The sequence below is a fragment of the Camelus dromedarius genome, chromosome 10 (genome assembly GCF_036321535.1).
Source record: "Camelus dromedarius isolate mCamDro1 chromosome 10, mCamDro1.pat, whole genome shotgun sequence".
Lineage (NCBI taxonomy): Eukaryota > Metazoa > Chordata > Mammalia > Artiodactyla > Camelidae > Camelus > Camelus dromedarius.
This window is the reverse complement of record NC_087445.1, coordinates 34676259-34690304: the sequence shown is the minus strand read 5'-3', so window position 1 is coordinate 34690304 and position 14046 is coordinate 34676259. Positions and strand designations below refer to the sequence as shown.

At 41.2% G+C, this 14046-nt stretch overlaps 1 protein-coding gene across 3 annotated transcripts in view; it reads left to right on the top strand.

Moving 5' to 3' along the window:
• The window catches only part of KANK1 (KN motif and ankyrin repeat domains 1), a 180147-nt gene that overhangs the window by 53121 nt on the left and 112980 nt on the right, over positions 1-14046 (top strand). For all 3 annotated transcript variants that reach the window (XM_064490252.1, XM_031449804.2, XM_064490250.1), the window contains exon 2: positions 7857-7982. The gene's annotated coding sequence lies outside the window, so the exon portion shown is untranslated. The remainder of the gene's footprint in view (positions 1-7856; positions 7983-14046) is intronic.

Below are 14046 nucleotides of genomic sequence, written 5' to 3'. Positions count from 1 at the left end.
TTTGAGAACAACTGGTTTTAGGCATGAGGAGTGGGCGTTTGTTTTTTTTAAAAACTGATAACCTTCTATTATAATTTTCTGAAAAAGTAAAGATATTTCACATTTAAACTTTGAGATAAAGGCACGCTGAAGAGGAGCATGACATCCTGCAAAGTACCTGACAAAGAGCAGACTGCTGACGGTTACCTGCTCACACACCCTCTCCTCATTCAGAGTCCAGCCAGGGGGACTCCCTGCCATCTCATCTCCAGGTGGTCACTTCCTCCACAGAGAACTGAGAGAGGAGAGAGAAATTCTGGAGGGTACAGAGATTTCCATCTGAAAGCTTAGGGTTTAAAGGGCAGAACTGAGTCAAATGGTAACCCCATCAGGGAGGAAATCGTTTTCTGATCTGATCATAAAATCAAAACTTTTTCTTTCCTTGCTGTCAGTGGACATAGTCTTCTTAATTTATATATCTAGATACCAAGTAAGGAAGTTGCTTTGGATGGCTGAATGCTCCTTATCCATATGCAGTCTCTCAAGTAGGACCTTTTTTTTTTTTGGCCTTTGCCAAGCCATGGAGGGTTAAAAAAAATTATATATATTAGCAACATAGTTTACAAGAATAGCAGTCAAGATATTTCATTTCTGATTGATAAATCCTAAAAGGGAAACCTTTTTTTTCTTGAAACCTCTATACAGTATTTAAACATTTTTCCCTAGACTATACCACAGTTTGAGTGTATCTCATCGCTGATTTTTTTTAAAGTAGATGCGCAGATGTAGACAGCTCGATTTATACATTGTCACAGCACCAGTGCATGTTTTTAAGGAAAGATCAAGGATGAAAGTTGAAAATAAAATACTTATTACCAAGCAGGACTCTTCTTTACCATTTCAAGAAGTTGTACTTGGATGTTTATGGGAGAAATTTTTCCGGACCCTACCAGTTCTCTGTCAGAAAACTGATCATATTCTGACAACCGTTTTCTCCCACCCGTGTATAATATTTAACTTTTCCTTGAACTATAAACCCAAGCTGTGCTAAAAATTCCATCTTTAAGTTATCAAGCCTATACAAGGGATGGGCGTGGAGAGCAGAGCACGCTCGTAACTCTTGGAGTTTTACTGTCATATCTTGATTTACTAAAATGTCTGCGGCTGAAAACAGGAGACGTTGACTACATACAGGTTTGTGTGTATATATATATACACACATATATATACACACTTATATATATATGATATATTCAAGTAGAGCATTCATCTTGCACCTAGAAAAATGGGTTTCAGTGAGGCAGAATTTGGCAGGGAGGACCTGATGAGAGATCTCATCAATGGGAAGGTGTTTCTAGTTGAGAGCCTGGACTACACCTGCCCTCTTCCCCACCCCTCCTTCCACCCCACTGCACCCTGGGTTTACTTCCCTCTGGTCTGATTTGGTGCCCACCCAGCACACCCCATTATTAGCTTGATAACATGGTAACAGGGAAAGAACAGTATTCAATTGGGAATCTTTGGGCACAAGGGATAAAACCAACTTAAGGAGCATTTTATCAGGATACTGAAGTACTCCAAAGAATTCAGGATCCTCAGAGGTAACTTAGAATCAAAAACAGGAAAGCACAAGGAATTTGAAGGAGTCTGTTGGCTCAACTGCCCTCAGCTTTATCCTCACCTTTCTGTTGTAGACCAGCTCTGTCTGTGGTGCTGGTCACAGGTCTCCCTGCATCTAGGGTCTGGCTGGCAGCTCCTCAGTGCCCATTTCTAAGCCCCAAAGGAGAATAGTCTTGCTTAATATGAGTCTGATGTTTTTAAGTGGTCCATTGAGCCACGGCCAGGCGAGGCGTGTGCAAGGGAGGCGGCATGGGAGACCCACCTCTGACCCTGTGGCTGTGTCAGAGAATTCCAAAGAAGGGAGTAATTTGCATAGAGCAGATGAAAGCATCCCCCCACACATATCACTAACATGTTCCTGTGGGTTTATTCATTAACCCCACTCTGGGACAGTGATTATCTTTGTCTCCAAGAAAAGCTGAATTTGGACCTGAAAAACCATGGGCCAGACTCTGAATCAGGGTCATTTTTGTGGTGAATTTTCCGAAGTAACTCATAGCTGTCATCAGCTAATGCCTCCAGAGACCCCTGTCTCTGTTAGTACAGACCCCTCATACAGCAGTGGTGATGAGCAAGGCTGGGTGTTCTTGGTGAATATCCATGTTCTTCTGCATAATGCAAAAGCCTCATGAATCTATGCTCTAAAAGCATTCTTTATTCTGAGTAACATTCTGACCCACTGATGGAAGCCAATGAAATTAAACTAATATTGTCAGAAAAATATATTGGTACTAGATCTTTAACCCTTCTTTCATTTGCTCGCTTGGTTGTTAATTTGAATTGGGAATGACTCTTAGTCCACAAGCTCAAGAGTGCAAGAAATAGTGCGTTTTCCTGAGTCAACTTAGTTTTGACTGGGGTAGCAGAAAAGGGAATCTTCGTTAGGCTTGGGTCTCTTTCCTACACTACCCTTCCAGGGTTGTGCAAGGGTCCAGGTTCTTACTTCATGTCATAAGGTCAGGAAAGCACCCTGGGTCATCTGTTCACACTGGTCCCTGCTGTTTCTGGGCCATATTTGAGGCTGGGGAGGATGCTTTTTCAGAGCTTGGAGACCCATCTCAGCACCTGGCCATTCCCTTGGGGCTCCTGCACATCTGAGGGTGCTGCCAGGAGCAGATGTCCTGTGCTGCCGAGTCTCACGCTCACTCTCCTAGACTCTCCTTTCAGTCTGCAAGGATACTATCTGTATTTCTCTCTTCTCAAACCCTTTCCTCCTTAGGGAAACCCAGCCAACCACAGCCTCTCTGAAGCAGGGAAGCCAGAGCCCTCTCCTCACATGAATGAGAAAAGTTCAGAGAGAAAAACATCGAGGAAGCCTCATGCCCCTGAGTCAGTAACTACCCAGGTTCTGGCTAATGGGTGGTGTACTGGGCTCTGTCTCCTCTCCAGTCATCCAGCAGCAGTCGCCTGTGGACAGAGCCCCCGCTGCCAGGCTTCACCTGCTTTTTCTCATGGCTGCTGATTTATGGGAGGCTGTACCTGCCCCAAAATGGCAGGGATTTGAGGCATTTGTTGTTGTTAGGCTGTTTTCAAAGCCAGTTTGTAAGCCTGTTTCTTCCAGAAGCGTACCCTTCAAATTCCTAAGCATTTCTATAAATCTTTAGTGTATTTGTAAAATTTGGGGGAAAGATTTCCTTTTCCCTTTTCTGGTAATGGATACTTAGTTCTGTTAATATTCCTGCAGAGAAACTTATCTACCTGGTTCACACACATGCACTTTTGCCCTCAGAATTCTTAGTGACTAATTGTGAGTGCATCCAGTTTCAGGGACCAGCTACCTTCCTTTAGCCATTATTTTGGATCCTGCCTTGCCCACAGCACAACTAATGGATTAAAAGATAAAAACATTTTGCATGGATAGATTTAGGGTTAAATCAAGGGGAATGCTGTGGAAGATGGAAAAGCTTGCACATATCATTAATGAAAATATGCTGTCTTGGGCAGCCAGCATATTACGTAGGAACTCTGAATGCCTCTTCATCTAGAATTTCAGTACGAGCTGTACATAAAATATTTATACAGCTCAGTGCTGCTTTACCCTGAACAAAAGCATAGGTTCAGGTGTCTGCTGTTACCATAGATGCTGCTAACATATAAGCAGCTGAAGCACTTTTAAGGATATTTGGAATGTTAGAAAGTAAAATATCTGTCATGGGCTTCAGTTTGTAGTGACTGGTGAAGTGGCCTTGGTTCCTAAACAGAAACGTTTATCTTGTTGCCAGAATGGCACTTAATAGTAAAGGCACGTCATAGAGGAGGGAGAGGAAGAGAGTTTACTAATGTGAAATTTAGAAGAATGGCTGGTACAGAAGCTAGTGACCTGGTTTGCTGTTGGTGGAGGGGCTGGAATAGTCCCTGGGATGACTTTTAAGGAAGAAATGTTATTAAAAACACAATTGAGAATAATTCTGTTACCAAGTCTTTTTTAGGTTCAATGCAGAGCTTATTTATAAAATAAAAATCTGACTATAACTTTACGAATTATGGGTGCCTATTACATCCCATGTGTAAAAGAGGAATGATAACACCTGCCTAATGGGCTCCTTGTAAAGATTGAAAGAATAAAGCATCTTAGTGCTTAGTAAGAAACAGCAATTTTGTTTTGTTTTGTTTTTTGGAGATTTTTTGCTTTATTTTAACAAAAATTACTTCCATTCATGACTTACTTGCATTTTCTTTAACCCTCAAAGTAGACCAGTGAAGTAATGGTATTTCCATTTTAGACATAAAAATAAAAATTGAAAATATTTGCAGTATATGTCCAAGTTCATGTATAGTATCCTTATGGTAAGGATCCTTTCTGGCTCTAAAAGACTTGAGTTGGTTTTGTTCCTTGTAGCCAGAGGTTCCCAAATAATCTGCCATTTCCTCTGCATTATTAAGGTACCAAGTTAATAATATACTTTTTAGATGAAGAGGAGCTACAAATGAATAAGATGAACATTACAGCAGAAAAATAAAAAGCATATACAGGAAGTGCAAAAAAGTAAAAAATGTTCCACCTCAGACATATGCTAATAAAAATGAACTTTTAAAAACTGTAAGATAGGACAATTAAAAAATTAATACTAACCAGTTTTAGAAGGAATGTGGAAAAGTGTACCACTTTTATACCACTCATATACCACCAGAGCACAGATTAGGTCCAGCATTTTGTAGGGCAAGATATCAGTAATACCAACTCCATATTTTTTCCACATGTTAAACCCTTGACTTTATCCCTAGAAAATACCTACTGGTGCTTTTCAGGATAGCTATCTCAGTATTATCTACATAATCAAAAGTTGGAAGTGACTTAAATGCATCAGGGGGATTTATTAAAATTGATTTTTGTATAGTTACTAAAAATAAAGACATTGAAGACTAATAAATGACACAATGCTTCCATCAAAAAATGGGGAAGGCAGGTTAGAAATAATGCCTATGATTCACTTTAAAAATTGTACATGCTTGCACGTTTGTTTTTTATGTTTATGAATGTGTCATGTATGCGTACCAAAGTGGAAGGAGATTTAGAAAAGTGCTAATGGTGCTTGTAATTATTTTCTTTATTCATATTTGGTTTTTCTAAACTTTCAGTAAAGAATAAGCACTACTTTGAAGGAAGAAAAAGTGTTTAAAGTTATCTTTTTGATAATTCAATAAACATAGGTATTGTACCCAAAGGTAGTAATACAGTATCTGACCTGAGTCTGGACTTTTGCTCTGTTGATCTGATACATTTCAGTGTTTTTTTTTTTCTTTTTCATTGTTAAATGAATAACTATTATTTGCCTAAAGCAGGAAAATACAATTTAGATGTTCAGACTTGATAGCATATAACCATTGAATCGTTCTGTAAAGTTTTCAGGGAACCAAAACCAAGCACACAAGGGTGGTGTCAGGAGAGATTGGTTGGGTTCCATTCAGTTATATTCAGTAACTGAGCTCTGTGCGTATGGAAAGGCAAGGAATAAGGGAATAAGAACAAGGTGAGGTGTTTTTTATCAGGCTGTTAAGTAAACTCAAGGTAGAAAATGATCAGCACAAACCCCTTGGCTTTATAAGCACAGTTCTTGATGGGAAAGGTTCTGCTTGTCTCCCTTTGCCCTCCCAGTGTCTTCTCAATCCCCTGCAGCCTGCTCCTGGACCAGTCCTATTGAAAATTGTCCTTCAGGGTCACCAGTGATCTCCTTACTGACTGTTACATCCAGTGACATCTTGTCAGTCCCCATCCGCAGCACTTGAAGTCACACATCTTTCTTTGGGTTGGTGTGCCTCTCCACCCTCACGGTTAGTCTCCTGCCTCTGCAGCCACTCTGTGTCTCCTTCAGTGGTTCTTCTTCCTCCAGCTCCCTTGCACCTTCACTGTGTCCTCTACTCATTCCCCTTAGAACCTCTATTTAGTCTTGGGGCTTCAACCATCATCTTTTTCAAGGTACAAATCTAGCAACCTGTCTTTCCCCACTGCGAGTCATCCCTGTTGCTGCTGAAAGTTTGGTCATAAAATGGTTTTTGAAATTAGAGACACATTTGCTTTGACACAAAATCTGCAGACGTTGGAGACACTTGGAAGACATCTCCGGCTCTTGGAAAGACCCCTGGGTTGTCTAGGAATGGCCTACTTACTGATGATGGAATCAGATCCTTGTGTGAGCCTCTTCACGCAAGTGAAAATAGTGGAGTTCATAAAAGAATCTCACCTCAAGGCTCAAAGGCTTGTAAATTTCAAAAAGCATTTGCAGAGCTGATGGAAAAAATACTGAGATTGTAAAAACTCTGATGTGGTCCACAGCACAATGAAAACCTTACTTGAAATAACCAGAATAGTCCCTTTCCAGCTTGAGAGCTAAACTCAATAAACTTGAAACAGTGGCCAGTACCACTGAGACATTGTGTGAGGGTTAAATTATCTGGAAGGTGGGATTGCCGGATCTGGGAACTTGAGCTGGGCCTTGACGACGGGGTTAAAAAAAGCTGTATCTTGCACGGGGAATGGTAGTTGCGAAATCAGGGTGTAGGAGTATGTGTTCTTCGGAACATGATAAGACTTATCTGACTAGCACAGAAGGTGTTTGTTGGAAGTTGGAGGAAGAGAAGATAAAGTAGAGCTAGATTATGGAAGAACCTGAAAGTCAGAAGAGGAGTTTATATTTGTTGGAAGAGAAATGTCTTACCACTGTGGATATGGATGTAAGACAATGCTAGCTTGGGGGGTGAGAAGAAAAGGGAACTTCAGAGTTGGAGGTATCCTACAAGGTGGGGTAGGAATGACTAATATTCATTAGACCTGCTGTGTGTCAGGGACAAGTTCTCATAGTTGTTATTCGTACAGCAACCTTAGGGGTAGATGATGTTAGTCATCCCATTTTATGTATACCAAACGAGCTCTGAGGAAATATAGTTTGTCTGAGTTCTGTAGAGTGCCGGGGCCGGGATTCAAGCCCAGAGACATCTGACTTCAAAGCACAAGGAAGATGGAGAACACTGAAATCAGTTCTTCATTTTACAGTCAAGAAAACTGAGCCCAGGAGATAGGGGACTATCTGAGGTATGCAGGTAAAAGGATGAAAGCAATCGCTCTGCAGGAGTGTGGATAGGCAGTGATCTGGAGAGAGGCCAGGTTAGAGGCTACTGTTGTAAACAGGTGGGGGTGCCCAAGAATTTGGTACTAGCAGTGGCGTAAGTGTGAAAAAAGAAGTAGAGAGCAGTAGGACATTCAGGGAAGGTGTCGGTGGACTGGTCTTGGAATGGGCGATGATGGAGGGGGACGACGTGAGAACAGTGCCAAAGTTTTCACCCAGCAGGACTGCCACTCACCAGGAGCATCCTCAGCGGAGCTAGTTTTAAGAGAAGGCCATGTATTTCTTATGGGCTGGTCTGATTCTGCAATGACAAAGATGTCAATACAAAAATTGATGATATTCATGAGCTGACTTATGTACATAATGACAGATGTATGGAGAGCAGTAACAGAAGTGGAGGGGAAAGTCTGCGAGGAACCAGCCCTTGTCTATGAATGGGTGGTGAGATGCCCCAAGAGCTAGCGACTGGCTTTTACCTAAAGCAAAGGAGACTCCTGTCTGCATGATATCCTAGGTTCTTTTTTATTCTTGCCTGCCCCTTCCACCCCCAACGGGAGAATGCCTTAACCACAGTTTGACTTCTAAACTGCAGAGCTGCCTCTAATAATTGATTCCCCTCTCCTGTAGGTCTCGAGCCTGGAAAGGAGTATTGCCCCATCACATTTCCCTCAGTGAGGCTCTCTTTTCTTTCAGAGTGATTGTCACTGTGCTGGATGGACCACTGAACTCTTGAATTACTTCCATCTTTTGACCACACTAGGAAATTGTCCATAGAGCTGAGATATTTACTGCAGTAATTTCTGGCCTTACGTACTTGAGGTAAGTTATACTTTTTTTTCTATATCACTATCATGAAGTTGTCATGTTTGTCTTCTTTAACTTTGCTTTTTAAGAGACATTAACCTGTTCTTTCCCTCCTACTTTTTTCTGCTCTAATAATCCCTTCAGAGTGCTCTTAATCTGCAAATATATGAGTGCAGAAAAGACTTTTATATCATGAAATATGAGCAAGCTGTTTGACTCTGAAGAATAAAGGGGAAAATGTATTACTCTTTAGATTAAATCAATAAAAGTACCCCATTTCCTTAAACACGATATGCAGAGACTGGATTATACTAGAGAAAGTTAATAGATTGAAAGGAATATTTATTAAGTCTACTTGAAAAAAATGGAGGAAATTAAATATTAATATATTGCTGGCTTTATTCAAGTAAAGAAAATTTAGAAAATACAGGGAATTTAAAAGAAAAAAATTCATTTCACTTCTGGCGATAACCAGTGTTAAAATTTTACCGAATTATTTGTAATGTTTGTATTACAAATATTTATAATGGAGAGTGAGTGTGTCATATGTGTTAACTTGCTAGATTTTTGCAAATGAGAAACATTTATCACATGCCAGGCCTTGTACCAAGCACTTTACATACATTAATTTATTAATTCTCACAACCCTATGATGCTGGTGCTTTTCTTATCCCATCTATACATAAGAAAATTGAGGCTCAGAAAAATTAAATAACATGCCCATGCTCATACAGCTGGTTAACCCACTCAGAACTTGAACCAGTCAGATGCCAAAGCCCATAACAATAGGCTTTTTTAAAAAAAAATACTACTTTTATTTGACAAAGTACTTAATCCTTTTTTTCCTGCAGCATCATTTTAAATGACTGCATGGTGTACATTTATTTGGGTATGCAGTGGTTTCTCTGCACCATCTCCTTTGCTAGACATTTATTTGTTTTTCATTATTTGGCTTTAGAAACAATGTTGTTATAACATCTTCTGTGCACATCCATAACTGTTTTCCTCGGGCAGACAGCTTCAGGTGGCATTTCTGAGTCAGCCACAGTGTGAGACTGGATCCTTCAGGTTTTTGATGCACTCTGCTAATTGTCTTCTCAAAGGTTGTACCAGTTCATATTCCCACGAGCAGTATATGGAATGCCCGATGACCCTAGGCCCTCAGCAGCACTGGTAGTTGGCAATGGAATAATTTTGTTTGCCTTTTGAAAAGACTCCAGGTGTCCTTGCTCAGCTCTGTCTTCTTGCCTCCAGTCCTCTAGAGCCGTAGCCTCCTACCTGGTTTCTGTTTCTCCACTTTAAACCTCACTTCATCACTAAAGGAACTGCAGGGCAATGTGTAACAGAATGGACTTTGGAGCTGGATGCCTGGGTTTAAACTATGGCAGTGCTGTTCTGCCTGTTTTCCCATCAATAAAATAGAAATGGTAATAAAACCCCTCCTGTAGTGGTGCTAGGCGATAGTTGACATAAGTGTCTTAGAACAGCGCATGACTCCTGGTACCTGCTCAGTAATTGCTGGTTATGACTATTGTCTCCCAGAAGTCCATGCTCATATAACTGAAAAACCATAGTTATATGCAATTGACCCTTAAACAACATGGGTTTGAACTGCACGAGTCCACTTACGCACAGATTGTTTCCAGTGGTAAATACTGAAGCACTGCGCGATCAGTGGCTGGTTGAATCTGCTGATGTGGAACCCTGGGTACTAGGCAACCCGGACATGGATGGAGGGACAACTATAGGTTTTTGACTGCGTGGAGGGTCAGCACCCCTGACTCCCGTGCTGTTCAAGGGTCCACTGTACTTGTTTTGGGTTGAATATGATTATTGCCAGATGAGTAACTCACAGTAGAAACTCCAGGTGCTGACATTACGGTGTCACGTGTGAACACTCTGAGCAACCTGAAGGTCACAAATAACCATCCCTGCCTCCACTGACGCTGCGAGGTCCAGACATGGAGGGGAAAGAGTAACAGGAGTAACTAGAATGTTAAAGTGCCCTCTAAGCTCACAGAGCACTTCCACACACATTATCTTGCTGGATCCTCACAACATCGCTGTGAGGGAGGTGGAGTAGGTGTTGTTCACCTCGTTTTATGGAGGAGGAGTTTGATTTGGAAGAATCGAGTGACTTGTTCATTTGAGGTCATGGAAGCAGTGAGTGGCAGAGCTCAGTGTGCACCCTAGGCCTTCTGACTAAATCCTCACTCTGATGCTTCATGACATGATGCTAGACTCAGGAGGTGCAGGACAGGATATTCAGGTCCAGAAATGTACTGGAAAAGGAAGGAGCAAAGAGAGACGCTGCCGGGGAGGAGGCAGCAGAGTAGGGTAAGGAACTTGGATGTATTGAATGTAAGGCAGGGGCCCAGTGGGGAGGGAGGAAGGGAGGTGGGAGAGAGAGCATGACCAGAAAGAGGGGAAAATCGAAGGGGCCAGGACCACAGGACCCGTAGAGCTGGCTGAGGTGATGGAGGGAGGGGGCTCCATCGTTGCAGGGAGGAGGGGAGGGAGAGATGGAGGATAGTGACTCAGGTGCTTTGAGGTAGAAAGGAATATTTGAGAGGGCTCAAGACTTATGGCTTGGATATACCTCCTGACTAAAGAAAAAGGGAAGTATTCGTGAGACTTAGAGTGGTCAGTTTGAGGTTTTTGATTTGAGAAAGAGGAACTACTTGGAACAGCCAAGGTGTGAAGTGGGCCCGGGAGTCAGAAAGGGCTGTCAGAGACCCCTGCGGTGCAAGACACAGAACCCAGGTAACGTCTGGGTTCCAACTTGGCAGACTCTGTGACCCCAGCATCCCTGCTTTAGGGGTGCTGAGAACGTGCACTTGCCAGACAGGGGCAAGGTGAACATTGGGAAAGGGAAATCCCTTAGTTGCCTGTGGAATGAGAGGAAATCACACTCTGCAACAATCCTCTTGTTTCCAAATACCACAGCGGCTGTCAGGCTGTGCTCTAGCCCTGGGGTACCCTTTGCTCAGAAGTTAAGTACTGCAGTGATAATATTTATACACACTTGCTGGTGGTTTCAGTCAGCAGAGAAACAAGAAGCACTCGTTCATCTCTTGGTTCTAGAAACCTTTGTTAAGGGCTGTGCTTATAGTCAGGTAGGTGAAGTGGGGAGATGGTAGGTGGTTTCTTAATCTGTGAAATGAGGAGTTAGACAAGATACATGCCTCCAAAAGTCCCTTTCTGTCATACCATTTTCTGATTCAACTCATCTACACTGAGTCTTCTGTCTGTGACCTCCTTTACAAGGCAGTTTAGCATTTCTACAGTTTTATTTTATGATGTTCTATTTTTTTCCTTAGGTTCTTTGTTTACTTGTTAAAAGCAATGTATATTGACTTATAGATAAATGAAAGATATATAGATAAAATAAAAGGGCCTGTTGAAAAATGCACAATCCTACCACCATTAAATCACCACTGTTAATACTCTTCAGAGATTTTTCCATGTGTATATGCTTAAATAAGATTTTTTAAATACAAATATGCAACCTATTTTTCTTAACTGATATATTGTACACTTCTCTCCATGTCTGTGTCATTGCTACATGATTATTCAAGGCTGGTAAAGATTCTAGTTTAGGAATATATGTACTTCACAAATCTCCCTCTGGACATATGTATCTTCCTAGCTATAATTTTGAGGCTACCCTTTATTATTCTTAACATAAAATCAGGAAAGAGGTTTTTGATTTGTAATACCTGAAAGACAACCAGTGTATAATCGCACTGGCAGTATGCAAGCGTTGTCTTTTCCCACAGTCTTCATAACAGTTAGATCATTGAATTAAAAAAAAATTTACCCAGTTTTATGCACAAGTAAACATTTGTCCTATGTTTATAAGCCATTTGTGTGTATTCTTTTGTGAATATTCTGTTCATGTTCTTTGCCCACTTCTCCAAAGAAGTATATGCTTTTTTGTTACTGATTTGTAAGTCTCTTTTTTTATAAATTATCTTTTATGATACAAATATTATATATCCTTTGCCTTTGAATTTTACGCAGTGTTTTTCATAGTAAATACTTAAGGTGGTTGAATCTTTTCTGTGGTTCCATATAGACTAACTAGGAAGCAAGAATGCCTTGGTATTCCTCCCCTAAAGTCTGTTCTTCACCTTCCAGAGTGATCTCTTTCAAGTGTAATCACACCTTGGCACACCCCTGCCTAAGCCGGTCATGGCATCCTCCTTACCATGTCCTGCAAGGCCCGGCATGATCCAGCTTTGCCTGCTATCCAGCCTCACCTCTGTCACTCACACTCAAACACTATGTTCCAACCCTACTGGCCTCCTTTCAGTTCATAGAATCCATCAGCCAGTTTCTTGCTCCCAGGATTCTGTAGGTGCTGTTCCTTTGCCTGGAGCATGTGCTTATGTGTGCGTGCACGTGCACAGACACACACACACACACACACACACACACATACTCTCATACACCTTTCTTATGACTGACTCCTTGTTCAGAGAGCCAGTTCTCGAGAGAGAGCTCTTAGAGTAGGCTGCTTGGCTTCACCTGGCTTCCACATTCACTAGCTCTGTGTCCTTGAACGTGTTTCTTCACCTCTCCTTACCTGTAACAGCAGAATCATCATCATATTAGTACCTAACTTGACTTGTTGAGAGGATTAAGTGGGTTAATCCATGCAGAGCTCTTAGAAGACCACCCTGTTCACAGAGTGCAGGTAAGTGGTTATCTGTTATCATGGTCCTCATTCTTCAGGCTTCACCTTAAATTTTACATCAGACAGAGTGCCTTCCTGTCTAGCATTTGGTCTTTCTTCCCCAGTATTCTCCATCTCACAATCCTGGTTTCTTTCCCTTTGCATGTATCAATATGCAATTATTTTTGGTTTATTTTCTTTTTCTCATTTCCTCCTCTGGCCTGTGACTCCATAGGGACAGGGGTTGTGTCTGTGTGGTCCACAGCTAGGTCTTTAATGTTAAGCATGTAGTGTTTGTAGAATGAATGAATGAATAGCAATTATCTTCAACCACAAGATTGCATAGAAACCCACCTATATTTTCTTATTGTAGTTTTATTGCTTCACTTCACATTTTAAAATACTTCATCTGTATGAAACTGAGTTTGAAGTATGAATGAAAATTAATTTTTTTCCCCAAATGAGTAGCCAGTTGGACTTTTCTAATTCTTTTAAAGAGAGCTCTTATTACCACCCATATTACGGTCCTTAGGGACTCTGATGTTGCTTTTTGTTTCTTTGTTTGTTTGTCTCTCCTTGTAGTTGTTTTTCAAAAAGTACATGCAGAAACCGTTCATTGACTTGAGCCAAATTCTTCCTGAGCGTACCAGCTCAGTACCATCTCAGCCCAGGAGAGATGCTCCTGGGGTCGCCTCCCGTGGCCATGTTTCCAAGAGGAAGGAAGACGTCATGTTGCCAGTTTAGGGGCTTGTTCTGTTTGCTCAATAGCTAATTTCATAGAACCTGCTAGAAATTTTGACAGTCTTGTTTTAGATATTGTGTCTGCCTTTAAAAAAAAAAAAAGTTGAAACCTGGAAACTTCAACTTTCCGATGACTAAGTTACTTTTCTTTTGCTGCCTCTTGCATTTAGATAAGGGGCAAAAACGCTTTGGCAGAATCTGTATTCTGATTTCTTGGTTTGGAAAGATTGGTCACCATTCTTTTCCACATTTTAGCTTTTAAAATGAATTGCAAAAATAATGCATATCCATTGTCACATATTCAAGCCATAAAACATGTATGAAGAAAAGAATTGACTTGCATCCCACCTTCTGATCCCACCTCTTAAAATAACTACCGCTGAGTTTATTGTATATCCTTTCAGACTGTTTTATGCTTAGTAAATATATTAGATCTTTACCAGCCCCCCCCCCATATACTTGCATGCATTTTCTGAACAATGTCTTAAACCCACTTTTTTATACACATCAGTGGGCTTTAAAAACACTTGAAGCCTTTGTTTCTGGCTGGCAGCATCTTAGAGAAGTGACTAATTGATATTTTCCCAGGACTTTGAACACCAGGCTTCCTTGGTTTGCAGGAATCACTGAATGTAATCTTCCAGAGGACAGGGGCTCGGG